We start from the raw sequence: 15259 nt of genomic DNA, 5'->3' as shown, positions 1-15259 counted from the left end.
GGGAGCTTTCTAAGGTCAATCTTAATTACCAAGTTTCACCTGGGATGGAAGAAGCTTGCAGAAGTCGTGGGAAATTGTTAGTTAGAAAAAAATAGCTGATATTACTTGAACTTTATTGTGTCCTCATTTGCCATAGTTAAGGGAGCCAGGAGTGGTAGAAAGGTTTGTATAATGGAAAGAAGAACATTTGGATCATAATCTAAAGCATACATAGCTGCATTTTCTCATGGAGCCAGCTGATATACACAAACCCGTATACATCTGCTGTGGTGGTTTGTGGCTGCTGTGTGACCGTTGCCTAATGCTGAGCGCAGTCGGGTGTGTATGTTCCTCTATGCCACACTGCCTCCCTGCTCCTAGCAAAGAAAAGTGACTTTCCTGTATGAGAAAGCAATGAGAAATCCATAAGCAGCGCCTTGCTTCGGCCTACCCTCCTAGTTTCACTGTGTAGAGCAGTGCCCCGTATTTGGAGACTACCCCATCGCCCAGGCTCCCAACAGCGCAGTGTGGGTGCTGCTGGAGCCCCAGAGCACATGAGAAAAGCCATCCTTGCATAACGTGGCGAGTGTGGGAGGCAATAGGATGGCTCTTGTTGAGTGTTAATGTGTTGCAAATATAACTGAGATAAGGAGCCATTTCATATAATCTGTGCCCCTGGAATGAATTTGTCATGAATTTAGGCTAGCCGGTTTCACTTCTTTTTTCTTCCCTTAGCAGATTTCGCTTGCTATTTCTCACATAGTAGCATAATTCTGTGATGCAGATTCCTGACATTACAAGGAAAGGGTCCAGACACTTCTATTCATATCAGAAATGCTATTAAAAAAATATCCAGAGTTAAATTTGGTACCCACAGTTAATAAATGGTTTTCCTTCACAGTACAGTGAGATAATATTTCCCCTGTCTGTAGTGTTTTCCATCCAAAGAAAAGAAGAATCCCCATTTTGGGAAAGAAACCACTCACTTGGAGTCCTTCCATTTCTGGAGTTGCGCCACATGAAGAATGCTGGGCCCAAATCCAGGAGATCTGAGCAGTCAAAACCCATCCAAGATCCACGGGAGCTCTGATACTCATCACTCTGAGCGCCAGGCCAGACGTATCCCAGAGACCGCCCCTGCTGAACCCGAGAGCACTTTTGAAACAGAGCCTTTGAAAACTTTGCTCGAGTTGGCGGCAAGAGCTGAAAATTGAGCAGAGGCTCTTGGTACAGCTTCACGCCCACCCACATGTCAGCACGCCCTTGCCCTCCTACCCCAGCTCTCATGCTAAAGACCAGCTTTAGCCTGAGGGGTTTGAGATAGCCGCCTCAGTGGAAGAGAGCCCACACTGCAGCGAACAGCCCTTTTGCTAGCTCGCCTTGCAGGCTGGAGGGGACTGTGACCAAATGTGGGTGCATTCAGACTTTCAAGCCTGAATGAGGCGTGAATTCAGACTCATGCCTTAGTCAGGAGGTGAGATGAGGCCCTGATAATGGCTTTATTAGCTATGGTGGTCCCACGCAGCCAGGCGCTGATTTCCAGGGATTAAGGAAAGCCCTGTGCTGACAGGGCTTCGGGGGCTGCTTGGTTCCTGCCCCAGCGCAGACGTACTTTTGGGCGATGCTCATAGCCATGGCTGCGCTTGCCAGATTGCTGCTTTCACGTGGCAGCAGTGATGGGCCTGCAGGGACTGCCGTAAAAGCGCTGCACCTTGCTCAGTGCACCAGGCTGCTTGGGGGTGGCATCCTGCACCCCCTTCAGCACAGGCTGCTGTCCTCGGATTGCCAGGGGCTCTTACCAAGTGCCTTCGTTCTCAGCAGTGGCTCCAAGGGTTTCTGCCACGTGGGATCTCAGCGGGCAAATGCAACATCTCTCCTCTTCTGTGGCTCTTGCCAGGCTCCAACTGGACCTGATTCCCTCTCAGCAGAACCGGAAAATAAGCCAGAAGGTCTTTTGCAAATTGTAAAATGAAGATGAAGCCAAGCCCTGCTTTTGGGGTTGCAAATCCCCTACACCAAGAACAATCTGCTGCAAGTTACCCTACTTTGAACCTCTCTGTGCCTCAACACTTCATCTGGCAAATAAAGCTCAGGGTTCCTCCCTACCAGCATGGGTGAGAAATGCAGGTGTGGGATCCTCTGCTAATCAGGTGAGAATGATTCAAAGCAGTCTGGGCATTTTCAGGTCTAAGCTCATCAGCCTGATTAATAGTGCCATTACTGATCAGAGGTTGCTCAAGGCTGGGTCTGCCAAGGGTCACCCTCTCCCTAGAGGTGGGTTAGATCTTAGCACCCGCTCACAGTCCCGGAGCGGCCCATCAGACTGTGCCCAGGTCCAGCCTGGGTGGAAATCCTTGGCTTAATATCGAGATGCAGCAAGCCGTTGGCAGAGGCAAGTGCAGAGTGTGCCGGGGTTGTTTGTTTAGGGCATGGTTCACTCTGCAGAGCAAACCTGTGAGCCAGCAGCACTTGCACCTATGGGTGCCAGTCATGAATGCGATGTCGCAGTGGGATGCCATGTCCACAGGCAGCGTCATGTCAGGCTGGAGAGGTTTTTGGGAGATGCTTCTGGCTAAGCCTGGTACTGTCCTGCTATCAGGCTAAGGCTGCTGGCTCTGAAAATCCAATGACCTGCTATTTCAGCTTCTTGATTCTGTAAATCAGAGTTTAAGAGGCCACTGTTGGAGTGAATCTGACCAAATTTGTACATTTTATCAAATTAGATAGCTCTGTATAAAAATGTCTGTATTGCTGGTTTTAAATTTATTTATTGTGCTTTTATCTGAAACATAAATCTTTCCTAAAATAACTTGTACTGTTAGTATTGTAACAGAGCTACGAAAGCCAAAGCGTGAACCCCTGATCAGGAAATCCACCAAAACCTCAAGTGGAAATAACTACTTTAAAGTAATTTTGTCAGGGAGGAAGTAATGAAGAAACTTTATAAGGAAACAATAATCAATCTCGGATCATTAATAAAAATAACCACGAAAATTATTTTTAAAATACTGGTTTTTTTTGACTGATATTTGGCTTGCCTTTCTTTCTTTAATTTTAAAAAAGAGCTGTCACCTTCAATGGGCTTCAGATTCGTAAACTCCAAAGACCCTTGTGGAACATTAATAAATATTTGCATGTCCTGTAGAGGTCTTCATAAAAGAGAAATGTGAGATGAATATTGCCAATGCCAAGGATTTCATAGCCCCTTTCAAAAATCTACAGCCCAGAAATAATGAGACTGGATTTAAAATAATAAATGTAACTTTCTTTTTTAATTCTTAGCACTGATGTCTTGAAGGTGCTTTTTATTATCATTTTTTATGATGAGGTGGAATAGAAACTTAGACCTGATCTGCTCAATATAGCTGCACTGATTTAACACAGTAGCAAATCAATTTAATTAGATCAGTGATTAGACTTTATGTGAGCACACCACCATGCTAAGAAAGGCTTAAACTACTGGGGAATTACGTCTTTAGGTCAGAGAAACAAACTGCTGACTTAAAAATTAAAAAAAAATAAAGGTTTTTCCTTTAACACAGTGGATTTTTTGGACCAAACTGGAGAATGGGGCAGGTAAGCTGTGAGGAGGGAAGGTGCAGTCACCCCGTGTGTCAAGGCGGCCAAGAAAAGGTGGTGGGAGAAACTTCTTACGGTGGTAACCTCTGGACCCCGAGCACCAACAGTATCCACGTCTGGCTGTGCAAGACGGAGCAAGGCAGAACAGCATAGACTGTAAAGTTGTCCAGCAGATCTAGTCTTGGGTCAGTAACATCTACGTCTACACCAACATCTCTACCAAGAGACATAAACAGACAAAAATGATCATGGCTTTAGAGACCTCAGATGCTATGGAGACAGCACAGAACCGAGGGTAACCAGCTATCTAAATGGATGTTTTACTTAATCTGAGGCCTGCTGCCCGATGCTGATGCGGGTGCCTGCTTTTGCTACCGTTTCTATCAGCTGCAGGCAGCTCCGTGCAAGCAGACCCCGGTGCCTGCTCAGGAAGCTGGGAGCACAGCGGGTCTGGGCACCGACGTAGGCCGACGCTTGAGGGATCTGTGCTTCTGCGCTCAGATCAGGAAGCCTCTCGTGGCATGTCTGAGGGTTTCTTCCGTGCAGCCCTGAGATCACCTGGCAGCGGGCAATGACACAGTGAGCAGACGATTTCCTAAGGCCTTCATCAGGATTGTGCACCTCCAAATGCGTCATGGAGATGTGTTAACGTTAACTCTAAGTAATAAAGTAAGGGTGTGCAGGTGCAGTTACAAAGAGAGGCTTAACAAGCCCTGAGTAGAAGGAACGCTGAAACATCTTTTCATACAGCTAGCGTAGCTGGTGTGTTCATATGAAAGCAGACTGGTAGCAAAGCATAGCTCTTATCACAGCCCAGCCACATGGATGCAAAGCAGTCTTAAAATATGAACAGAAATTACAAGAAGCCCATGGGAAAATGTCTCTTTGGAGGCTGGAGCTGGTGCAGGAAGACAGCAATAGTGTTTTTGTCCAGCCCTTGGTCTCCCTGAGTTTCTGCAGCCACGGGCTGGGGACATGTGAGAGGTCCTGTAAGCCCACGGGCCCTGCTGTGATCGGCTGTGGGGCTGTGGCTCTCAGGGGAGTGACCGGTGGTGCTGAGAGAGATCGTAGGGGAGATATGAGAAGGAAAAAATGTTCATGAGAGGATGGAAATGCATGGCAACTGCTGTCTACTTCCAGACACCAAGGCAAGTGAGAACCCAACTGGGTAGAACCAATTCCTTCCTCAGCCCCAAGCTGAGCCCCTTCTCTGGTTTCTACCCATCCCACTTTCCTTTTCCAAGATCTTCTGGACACAGCAGGAATGAGCAGAGCTGGAGATGGGGCTGCACAACCACCAATGCCAAGGAGCAGCGATTTCCATTCATGCTGCCCACAAAGACCACAGCCCCATGCAGTGCTGGGAACTGATTTTTGATGATCACAGAGCAATCTAGATGAAGAAGAAATAAACACAAATATCCTGGCCAGCTGCTGGCACAACGGTTCATCCAAAGCCACTTGAAACCAGCAAGAAAGGTTTGTTACAGTTCACAGGACTCGAGGACAGAGTCCCAAGCTGGACACGAAGAGGGAATGGGACAGATGAGACCATCTGTCTGTGGGCGCTGGGTATTGACTCCAGCAGAACATGTTTGAAGCATAAGAGGGTTCAGTGCCTGGATGCTGATGAGGCCTGACCTGGCTCAGAGAGGTGCTGCAAGGTTTTGCCCAGGGGTGCAGGCAGAGCTTTGGGCACAGAAGGTGCTGGGCAAGCAAATGGGCTATCACCGATGCTTTTACATGATGCGCCTTGAGCACATGATGCTGCCGAGTGCTTTGCCAGCTCTGTATCTGCATTTTGCGTGAAGCGGGTTGAAAGCAGCGATCTTTCATCTGTATTGCGTTAATTAGCAGTAAAAACACAAAGCGCTGTAAGTGTAAATGGGCTACAGGCCAGCTGTTTGCATCGTCTGCCTGCCCGAGGTCCCGTCCCGGCAGGAAAGCCCTCGATGGCCGGAGTCTCCAGCGCAGCAGAGGGAAGCGGCACCAACACAGGCTTTGCCGCTGTGCCAGGACACGAGGGCGCGGGAGCTATTTCCCATGCAGCCATGCCAGCTGGCAACCCGGCACAGGCAGCTCGCGAGTTGTAATCTAAAATAGTCCCCAGTGAGGGGGCACAGGGATGAGAAGGGGCTAGGACAGGAGTACGACACCATGCCTTCCATGGGCTGCGGGCTGTGCATCCCAAAGCCCTGCTTTCACCCCCCAAGTGCTGCTCCTGACAGCAGCAGGGTCCGACTGTGGCTCCATCCCTGGCGCGAGGCACCCTGGGCTGGCAGGTCCTGCTGTCACCAGAGCAGGGGACTCATTCATAAATCCAGCGCTGGCCAGGACAGGGCTTGGGGAGGAGCTGGGGATGGAGTGGGGAACAGGAGCTGCTTTGTTGCGATGGAGCCGGCGTGGAGAGCATGTGTGTGTGGAGGGAGTGGGGGAAGAGGATCGGCGGCTTTGTGGTTGAAAGCTCTCTGTTGGCTGCTGCTCGCACAGCTCATGGCAGGGCTCGGCCCAGCTGCAGCTCCCAGCAGCACCCAGAGCCCCTGCTCCGGGGCCAGTCCACCCCAACAGCCCCTCTCCCCTGTTATCCCCCAGAGCAGGCCTGGCAGAAGGGCTCAGAGCAGGGAATGGAGTCAAGAAAACCCCCTCACACCAGCACACAGGACAAACCCCCGGAGACCGCAGGCACTTCTGGCCACTTGCTTGCTTGGGGAACCTCCTCTGGGCCTCAGTTTCCCCATCTGCACAATGGAAGGGGGCAATGCTGGTCTCCTTGAAGTTCTTTAGAGGGAAAAAAGCCCTAGTGCCAGCACGGGACAGGAGCCTGCCACCAGCATCGTTGGCCCTGGGGTGGGGATGCTGAGCAAGGCGAGAGGGTGCTGGCTGGCGCAGTCATCAGTGGGTAGAGACGGGCAGCTTGGCAGCCAGCTTGTGGCCACTTACGGGAGCAGGGCAGAGAGCGGGCCAGGCGCTGTCCTGGGCAAGTGCCCACGGCCCTTAGTGCCTCAGTGGACCTACTTCAGCATCCCATGATGGTAGTGTGACACCCACAACACAGGAACGGAGTGACTGGGGCAGGTTCCACTCCCAGGTGCATCTGGAAGCAGCACCCGGCCCGGGCATTTCAGTGTCATCACCTTCCTCACCGAGATGGGCCCGGTAACTGCGAGACTGCATCAAGGTTGGATGCTGGGACCCTTCCCACAGCCCACCACATCGCCAGGACTCATTGCACTCTGCCGCTCCGCTCACACCGCACCATCAGCTCCAAGTTACTCCTGATTTACACCTCATCTGGCCTCATTTTTTTGCTCCTTTGTACCAAATTGCTGGCATGTGTCTGAGATCCAATTATTTTCATGACCGTTATAAAAGCTAATAAACTTTTGCAAAGCCTCTAAAAGCCCTGGCTGCTCTGCTTGTGCGTCTGTGTAGTCACCACGGCAAAAAGCATTCATACCGTCAGCACTTACAGGCTGACACAGGCACCCCTGGGGCAGTCACGTGCAGTCATATTGCTTAAAACCATGCACTGCAATTGCTTGACAGGTAATTTAAATATAGTGCAGCCGAACAGCACCAATCCAGAGTGCTATAAGCAAGAGACCAGAGGGGCAGGGCTCTAGGAAGTGTTTTCTGCTTCAGCCAGAACAGGATCTCTGCTGGCTCCTGAACACAAACCCAAATCTGTGGGTGAAAAGGTGCTTTTGCCCTTTTTTGTTCAGTCTGTTCCCGTTTCAACCACAAAAATTCCATCAGAGTGAATCGCACCTGTCCCAGCAAGGGAGCATCAACAAGAGAGGATGGGTGCTGCATTTTCAGTGTACCGGTGTCTCCACAACAGCGTCTCCTCACAGCCCCATCCTTAGGCAGGGACAGGGGATACCCGTGGCCAGGCACTGCATTGGGAACGGGCCCTGGGGGCAGCTGACGGTCACAGTCACCGACAAAGGCAGGAGATGCCCCAAATAGAAGTGCAGCCGGTTGGAAATCTCTCCGGCTCTCGGTTCCGTGATTCCGTGACCTTTGGGGCCACCGGTCTCCTATTAACATGGGCTTTGTGCTGGAAGGGGCTTTGCTGGGTCCTAGCGCTGCTGCCTGATGGAGGGATCTGCCTGCACTCAGCCTTCGGGTGTGAGAGGGGTTATAGATAGGAACAGCCCTGTGCAAACATCTGGACTGCAAAAGTCCCAGCAGAAGCACGTGGTATGCATGGAAGGATGGTACGGAGAGCGGCTCTACAGCGAGAGGCCTCTGCCCGGGCTCGCAGGGCTGGAGCTAGAGCTCAGCGCCGAGTCTTTGGGACCTGGCTTATCACCACCCATCTGCCCGGGTCTGGGCAGACAGTGCAGGGACCAGCTCAGCTCTCACCAACTTCATCTTTCTGGAAGTTTTTCTGCCCTCTCTCTGAAACCGAGCTGGCCCTCGCCGCAGCAGAGCTGTGTTCACTTCCCCTTCGGTGCCCGGCGGATGATCAGCCTGCCGTTGTGTGGACCACCCTGGGGAAAGGCAAGCAGCACACGTGGGTTTGCTTGTGGTCGGGTGTTGCAGCATAGCTCAAACGCTGAGCCCGCCACCGGGCTGCACCTCCTGTCTCCCAGCAGAGAACACCACCTGTCCTCGACCACCCAGGACCACCTCGTCGCTTGCTGAAGGGCAGGTGGGGTGGAAGTGATGGCCCCTGAGCCTGGCTGTCTCCTGCTGCTATCGGCGAAGTGCTGCCCTTCCATCGCCGGTGCTGGAGCAGCTCCTTCTTGCCATGGATGCCACCAAGAGCCACGTCAGCCATGATCAATGTGCACCGAGGCCGGAGCATTTGGCACTCAGCAGGTCCTGCCCTCCCAGTCCCTCCACCCACCCACCCACGCACGTCCCGCAGTGGCACTACATGGTAGCAAGTGAATTTTCAGGGCAACACCTTGAAACTGGCAGCTCATTCATTTCCAAATTACTGTGCTTGGCTTCCTCTCTTGAACTGGTGTGGGACGGTGTGGGAGAGGACAGCGGTTCTGGAGAGCAGAAGTCTTGAGGTTTTATTATGGTAAGGCTGTGTTTCCTCACAGCTTCTATTGCCCCTTACCCTGACCACCTCTCCCTGCTTCATACGGGGAGGTAAACGCTAACACAGGTCCTGAGGACCAGTGAGAGGCTGGAAGACTGCGATGGTGACCTGCATGGGGAGGGGCACAGGGCTGAGCTGCAGATCGCCTTCTCCCACTCGATATATTAACTTCTTTTCTGCTGGTCTCTGCTGCAGCCCTTTGTAGCAGGGTTGCAGGTCTGATCTGCCCTTGTGGCAACTCCATCAGCAGCCTCCAGCCTTGGGAGCCAGGCATAGGGAGAAACAGCAAAGCAGTTAATGTGCCGCAGGTCTCAGTTAATAACCGAGGAGCCCTGCGGATGAGCAGATTTCTGTTGCCCCATGTGCATCTGCTGAAATCTTGCACTATTTGCCAGCAGAAAAGCCTGCCTTGTCAGTACTTGGAGCTGACAACACCTGCTTGGATTTTCAGTGATCTTTTTAGAGTCCAAAACTTGCAACCTATTTTATTTTCTTACATTTCATTCATCTTGGTGGCTGAAAATAGCCTATGCAGTTTCAATTCCTTTTTTTTGGGCCTCTTTGTTTTTTAAATCATCAGTTTCATTCTCAGACAATCTCTTTGCTGCAAAAAATAAACGTGTCTTCAGATTAAGAGCTCTGTCTTTGTTTAAAAGCTACTGGGAGCATGGCCCAAATAAGCACCAAGTCCATGTGCCCTGCGACCATAAATCCTGCCTATGCTCCCTGGCTGCCAGCGTCTCCCACAGCCAGCCAAACTCCGATCCTGAGTGAGAAATACCAAAGGGCTTATTTTTGCAATTAACAAACTGATTAACAGATGTGCTTCTGAATTTGCAGAAGACTCACCCTGTGACCAAGGAGTGGGGCTGCGTGTGGGGGGTTGCCTTGTGTACAGGATGAAGGCAGCCCTGCGGCTCCGGGCTCAGACCAGCCCAAATCACTGCGTCCCAGTCCATCTCTCTTCCAAGGACACATACAAACCGTGCACAAAATTCCTAATTAAAAAAATTAAAACAATGATGTAATTTCAGATTAAAAGATGCCCTCACTTATTGTATATATCCATGCACATTTGTGCAAAGGCAACAAAACACACCAGCAGACACCCAACACCATCGCATCTTTGAAGGGAAGGTAAGGAGGCTGTGTGTGTTAAGGCACGGAGAGAGGAGACACAGATGGATATTGCAGGCAAACACAGCTATGAAGACTGACTAAAATCAAAACTGCAAGAAATCTTTCCTGGCAGGTCCATGCCACAAGCGTTGCCCACCCCAGCGCTGGCAGCAGCAGGAGGGGAGGGAGTGTGCTACGCCGGGCAGAGCCCTGGGAGCGGAGCTGCTTCCTAGCCAGGGCAGGTTCGTGGCCCCACTGTAGAACTCTGCTGAGCTTTCAGGGTGGTGGGTTAATTATTAGTCACACCATCCATGGCTGCTGTCACCCTTTGCTTTGCGTGCCTGATACTGGATTAACATCTGGCGAGTGCTGTCGTGAGACTGTCTATTCAGCCCCAGCTCCTCGCCTTGTGTCTCAGCTCGTGGCCCAGTCCTCCTCCGCTCCGGCTAGGAACGAAAATAAACAGAGAATGGCAGCTCTGCTGCCAGGCAGGCAGAGGGGACATCTTCAGCTCTTTGCTTGGATTCAGTTACAGCAGCAACAAAGTTATAACAGGAACTGATATTTTTATTCATTTCATTTGCATTTGAAATGTCACTCTGGGGACATTATTGTTATTACTGCAAATGCACACCTTGATCATTTCCAATCATGACCATGCTGCACACACAGATACCGAGACTGATCTCCCTCCCTGCAGAGACTGGCCATCCAAATTTCATTGCCTGACAGAAATTAATTGGGATGGGAGGGAAGCAGACACCCACCACCCAAGGAACATGTTACAGATCCACTTCTGCACTCTGGTCCACTTAAGCTCTTAAAATCAGCTTTGCAACATTAAAGTTCCTCCTGAGTGTTATGATTTATTAATGATTAATTACTACATAGCCCAGAGCAGAGGTTTCTGTTTTAAAAATATGCTTGTTGCTAGTAATTTTAGAGTAACACCCATGGGAGGACTGTCATGGCTGGGACTCTTTCCTGCTAGGTGCTCTACAAACATGGGACAGAAGGATAATTGCAGCTGTGTCCCGGAGGAGCTGAATGCTGAGCTAAAGCCTGGTTTTCTAGGAGACCTCACTGGCCCCCCTGCACCTAGAAACCTCACTGCAGCAGCAAGTGGGCCTCATGTGAGCAACGCGTGTGGCCAGGGTAGGTGCAGTTGTTATTACACATGAAAAGAGTCTGGGTCCTGGAAACGAACCCTTGGATTTTTCCCAGGGCAACGTGCTTGTAGGAGAATAACAAACAGAAGATCACAGGGGGCTTGCTCAGGTCATGCGCCATCTGGTCTCTTATTCTTGGCTCCGGCAAGACTGAACGGCTTGTCTTCATCCCACCATCGCTCTTGAAAATGGTTAGCATATGTGAAGGCTCTTGGCAGTCCCTGGTGCTGGCCAGGGAGGACAGGGCTTTGGGAGGAAAGCGAGGCACGTGGAGATGAGCTGGTCGCCTCTGACCCTCCGGGTTAGTGCTGCACCAGGAAGACTTGGGTGCTCAGATGTGTGCTCAGCTCACCAAACAGAGCTGGAATCCATCTCACTGTCTTGCGTGATGCTGCAATGTGGACAGACGCGGGCTGGCGGGGCAGCGAGCAGAGGAGAAGACACCCATTGCACCAAGCGGTTGTGACCACCAGACAAGGAGCTGCTCCAGCCGCTCCCCCTCCCCCTGCCTTGCCAAGCACCATTGCTCCATGTCAAGCCAGCAATGGCTGGTACCATCTCACCACGCCAGCAGGGTTGTCCTCTCCTGGGCAAATTGACCTGGCTTTGACAGCTGCTGAAGCTCTCGCAGCTCTGCTGTGGCAGGGAATGGAGACCTGCTGCCAGAAAGGGCTGGGGTCTGTAGTGGTGCTTTTACTTCAGATGTTCGCGTTCTTTCCTCCTTGAAAACACTCCATTTCTTACTCCTCAGCAGCGGAAGAAAAAAAAAAGGCTGCAGGCGAGGATCTGGAACATGCTAATAACTGCACCCGCCTCTCGGGGCATGTATCAATCTTCCCACGACGTTCCCATGGAGATGACCCAATACGCCATTCTCCCCTCCTTCCCCTTCAGAGCTCTTTAACCTGCTGCACAGGCAGGCAAAGTTTATAAAAACAAATCTCTGCAAATCCGACTTGCAAACGTTCTTTTGGGAGGGGGGTGCAGAGCCGCTGGGACTGGGGCTGCAGCGGGGCTGCCCTCTGCTCCGCCGCGGAGGCAAAGCAGAGCGCAGGAGGGGACATTCAGCCCCTTGGGAGAAAGGAAAAGGCCAAAGGAAAGAGGGGGACACAGAAATCTGCTGCCTGGGGTGTCCCAGGGTGGCTGCGGGATGGCCTGCGCCCGTGCTTACCCCGGCACTATGTCCCTGCCTGTCCCAGCCGCTGCCCGGCAGACTCTGGAACAAAAGGCAATGATCTCGGGGAGCCCGTTACCCTGGGAGGAAACATCACGCAAAAGCCACAGCTATGTCTGCTGAGGGACTGGTAACCAGCAACCAACCCCCCTCACAGTTAGAATAAGACACATGCTAGCTCCTAAGGACAAAATCTGAGAGAAATGGGAGGAAGATATAGCTGTTGAATTAATATATTTTTACTTAATGGATTCTTCACTTTTTCAAGTCATCTTGGAAACTTTGGGGAAGAAAAAGGCTTGGACTACGTTGGTACAGATCTGCAGTGATTGCATCCTGAGGCTGGCATTGCAGTGGAAGAGAGCACTCTCATGTTTAGCCATGCCTGGCCTATCACTTCCCGCTTTCTGAGCCGCTAGGACACACCCTGTCTCTGATAAATGTATTAAGAAGAACCCCTAAACCCACAGAAGCTGCAGTTCTTACACAACCCAGTGACCCAAGACATGGAGAGCTCAGAGCCGCCACACAGATGGACCACAGTCCTGGATGGCCCAAGGTCAGATTTGGGCAATTCAGGGTGGCAAATTTAATGACCACATCCCACATCAGGGCAGAACCTATAAGTACCAACGTGACAATCCCATGGAGATACAGCTGTTGGTACCCATACACAGCTTGAACCCTAGAGCCCAGGGGTGAGAGCTGGGCAGGGAGCAGAGCTATAGCATGGTGTAGACACCATGGAAAGGGCTCTACTGATGTACATGTGGGACCCGACATCTCCTGGGGCCAGATCTGCCATGGTTTTCCCGTGGGACACTCCTGCACATGGATGATCTCTGTGCACCATGCCCTTCACTTTGATCTCTGTCTGCTCCCTTAAATCTGTCAGCTGGTCACTCTGCCATAACTCCCCTCACTGGACTTCACAGGCTGAAACCCTTCTGGGGGGGGGGGGGGGAAAAAAAGAATATCCTCCCTTTCACCCTGGGCCCCTGACAATACACCATCATTCTCCTTAAGTGAGTGTTAAAGATGCTATATAAAAATAAAATGTATCTTTTCTGATGACACAGAATCCTCCTTTTAAAATGTAATTTATGAGGGAGGCATAAATTGCAAATAGCTAGCATTGCTTTTGCTAACTCATGAAAAAAAGCCTTTGTTCTGAAATCTTGCCTATGGTGTTATTGGCAGCAATCATTCTTCCAAAAACCTCATGAAGTTTTATCTGAACTCCCTTGCAGACATCACTTGCGTCATCATTTTGCAGAGAGCACTGCCTGCTTCCAGGTAGCTTTTGGTTAATCTGGGCTTGGGCTACAAGTGGACTGGACGCAACAGATGGTGTTTCCCCTTTTCTCCAGCACAGATTCCACAGGGACTCTGGTTTCACTCCAAACCCACCTGAAGTTCAGCTGTTGTTTGGATCAGAAGTCAGCAGGAATACAGGTGCATTTAGCAGGATTTTTTTTCTTGGTGATTCTCTCCCTACCCCAGCGAAGAGGTCAGGAGTGATGTTAAGGAGGGTGAGATTTAGCTTTAAAAATAATGAATTTTCATCATATAAGAGAATATTTGCAGAGTTTAATGAAATCAGATCTTGAAATCTGCTTCAAGGGGCTTGGAACACTCAACACTTGCTATTTCCTCCGAAAATTGGTGCTCTAGGTACCAATGATCCCTTCAAGCTATTCCTCATCCCCTACAGCCATGTGCTGCCCCATCATCATGTGCGTGTGTCTAAAACACGCCACGGTTCAGTCTGCAATGCCCCGTTTGCAGAGCAGAGCTGCTCGGCTTTGACTACGCACACTTTGTTTTTCAAACGTGGCTCCAATCAGCGGCTCAGGAGGCCAGCAAGACGAGCTGAGCTGAAGTTTCCTACCCCCAGTCGCTTTCAGTACCAGAGCCCAGTACTGACTGACTCTCTGCAAAGAGAAACTCTCTAACTTTCTACTTGAAAAAAAAAAAAAGCAAAAAAATCAGCCTGGGCTACAGCTTCCCCTGTTTTCTTTTGCACTGTGGCGGTGGATGGGTGCTCCTGGACACACTTCATGTGGGGCTCCACCACTCCCCATCTCCACATTCTGCTATTCAGCTGCTGCCCTCTTACTCCAACAGCAAGACCTGATGGATCGACATGGTCCAAAGATTTATCCTGCTGATAAAGCCAGTGAAGTGAGGGAGGCTGGGGAACGGCACTGCTGGGGGGGGCTTTGCCATCAGGTTGAGTTGTCAGGATTTGCGATCAGAGAACTGATTCCTGCTGCAGGAGAGGAGGAGCAACACAAACTCCAGAGAAGTTCTCCAGCCTTGTTTTCACTCAGATTCCTTCAGATCCACCGGGTTCACGGTTGTCACAAGGTGGCGAGTAGGTTTCTAACTCTGCTACAGCCACAGAATGAAGGGATTTCAGCTGCTGCACAGAGGTGTGGAGGTACCTCCATGCTTGGAGCAGAGAAACTAGCAACGAGAGAGACCCAATGTAGACATGCCAGTGGTGGGATCGCACGAGCGCTGCGTCAGTCTGCAGAGGTGATGTCCGTGGGACTGCGAAGGCTGGCGGAGCTGGGGTGTACCAGGATGGGTGCCAGTACGCAACGGGGTGCTCCCTTGCCACGGGCACTGCCGCACGGCAGGCTTCACCCGTCCCCGGGCCACGGCGGGAACGCCAGAGGGAAGCCACGCCGCGCCCCAGACCCCACTCGAGTCTCTGCCGGCCCACGAGGGACATCCCTGGGTAGCCAGAGACAGCCCCAGCAGCCCTGGCCCGCGGGGAGAGCCGCAGCGGCGGCTCCGAGCACCATCTTGTGGCGTAGACTGCGGGGCGGGCGCGGGGGCCGTGCGGGGCATCCCCCATCGCTGCTGCGCATCCCGCGCTGCTGAGCGCCCTGCATTGCTGCGCATCCCACACTGCTGCTGCGCACCCCGCATGCACTGCTATGCATCCCACATATGTGCTACTGCACACCCCATGCTGCTTCGCATCCTGCATTGCTGCACATCCCGCACACACGCTGCTGCGCATCACGCACGGTGCCTATAGACCACGCGCTGCTGCACATGCTGTGCCCTGCCCTAAGGGCTGCACAGCGTCATACAAACGGTACCTGGCTGTACCTACGCGCTCTGCTGCGTGTGCGGCGCGAGGCCGTGCAGACCGACTGCACTGCA

Source organism: Opisthocomus hoazin, chromosome 18 (genome assembly GCF_030867145.1).
Source record: "Opisthocomus hoazin isolate bOpiHoa1 chromosome 18, bOpiHoa1.hap1, whole genome shotgun sequence".
In the NCBI taxonomy this organism is placed as follows: Eukaryota; Metazoa; Chordata; class Aves; order Opisthocomiformes; family Opisthocomidae; genus Opisthocomus; species Opisthocomus hoazin.
This window is presented reverse-complemented; position numbering follows the sequence as displayed.